Consider the following 1,918-nt stretch of genomic DNA (forward strand, 5'->3'; position numbering starts at 1 on the left):
TGCACCTTCTTGCCATATGCACCATCGCCATGCATTTCATACTATCTTGCTTGACACTAATGGTGATGTGCACAAGTCATGGAACATCATGATGGATGATGTGTTCCTTTACCATGCACACACGCTTTTTGTTCCCTCTATTGTGTGTATAGGTACCCGAACGACAACATCCACCGCCACGGAGCATGAGTTGACGAAACGTGCAATTGAGAGCTACCCCAAAAAGGTCGAACTACATCACCAAACCCATGAGATTCACACCAACAGGTATGTTCCGAAAAGCTTTCGCCCTCGTGTGTCACCGACTTGTCTTGTCGAGCTTTCGGTTTGGTCCAATTCCTCGTCACCTCTTTTGCCTCTTATGCAACATATCTTGACACATCTTGTTGGCACAATGGTTGTTGTATGTCTTGATGCTATCATCATACACTCCGAGAATCTCAAGGACCATGTCATACATGTGAGAGACACCGTATGCATCTTGTGCCACATGTCACACAACAAGTTGCTCTTCTTTGGATTTCTCCTTTCATCTATGGCAATTGAAATGGATTCTTTGACACTTGAGGATAGTCATACTCGGCTCACGCCAACCACACTTTCCCAAGCGAGAAGTTTCCATCTCTTTGCCATTGCACATAACAATTTTGCCCACAATTTTGCCGCCACTACTTGCCTTTTGATTGTTCCATTTGTTTGGGACAATGCTACACATCACATTTTTGACACTTTACAAAGGAAACATTTACTTGCACAAATTTTTGCCCTACCAAATTTTGGATACATCGACACTCTTTTGGTTCCCATTTTTGCCAAATGCCTCTTGGAGAAACGACTTGATGCTTCGTATTTGATTGAGAGCCTCTTGTTCGCCGATTACCAAATTGGCATCCACAAGCTTTCCATTCGCAAGTTGTTTTTCCCCAAGTTCTTCTTCGACCGCGACTTTGTCCATCCATTACTACATGGGAGAACCGTCATGGCCTACATCATCGTTGAGGAGGCGCAAGAGTCGAGGACGACTCTTCCCCAAGGGGGGAGATGATGCGGGGTGGCATTCGGACACCTCCACCTCAAGACCGTCAAGTGCAGCCCCGCCTATCGTCGATGCTACACCATGGCCAAGGAGTCCCCCAAGTGGACCAACAACACAAACCCCCGCCATATATGTCAAGGTGAACTCCTTCCTCTCTATGGTCGACCTCAACACCAACTTGAATGGTATGCTACCTCATGCCTATCATCATTGTGTCTATAGGTGCCAACATCGACAAGGACCAAGAGAAAAGGAACTCCCATGGTGCAAGGAAGAGAGAAGAAGAAGAAGGAAAGAAGAGAAGAAGGAAGAGGAAGAAGAGGCGGGAGGAAGAGGCCCAGCCGGCCCAGAGGCTGGCCAAACCGGGCCCCAGGCCGGACAGGCCGGTCCCAGGGCCGGTCAGACCGGGCCCCAGACCGGATCCACCCCGGCGACAACCGGCGTCGTACCGATGCCAACCAGGGAAAATTTTGCGAACTTCCCGGTCTGGCGCCCGGTTGACCGGCCCTGGCACCAGGCCGTCCGGTCCCAGGCCCGGTTGGCGCCCGGTTGACCGGATTTCACGGGTCCGACTCGACCGGAAACTGCCCGAGTCGATCCACCGCATACCTTTTCGGCCCAAGTCGCCTTGTACCTCTATATAAGCACCTAGGTCATCCCCTTTACTCCTTAGACTTGAATTGAGCTTAAACACTACTTTGAGCTTTGTCTCCCTAGGGTTAGCATCCCTTTGTAATCAAGGCATCCTTGTTGTTGATTTGGATATTGTTGAGTGAGATTCTAGTACAAGCTACTCTCTCTCCCTCACCAATCTCTTCTTCTCCAACACCAATCTCTCACCGGGAATTCTGCCGCGTGCCTCTTCCGGGTGATTCTATTGGC

Source organism: Lolium perenne, chromosome 7, assembly GCF_019359855.2.
Source record: "Lolium perenne isolate Kyuss_39 chromosome 7, Kyuss_2.0, whole genome shotgun sequence".
Lineage (NCBI taxonomy): Eukaryota > Viridiplantae > Streptophyta > Magnoliopsida > Poales > Poaceae > Lolium > Lolium perenne.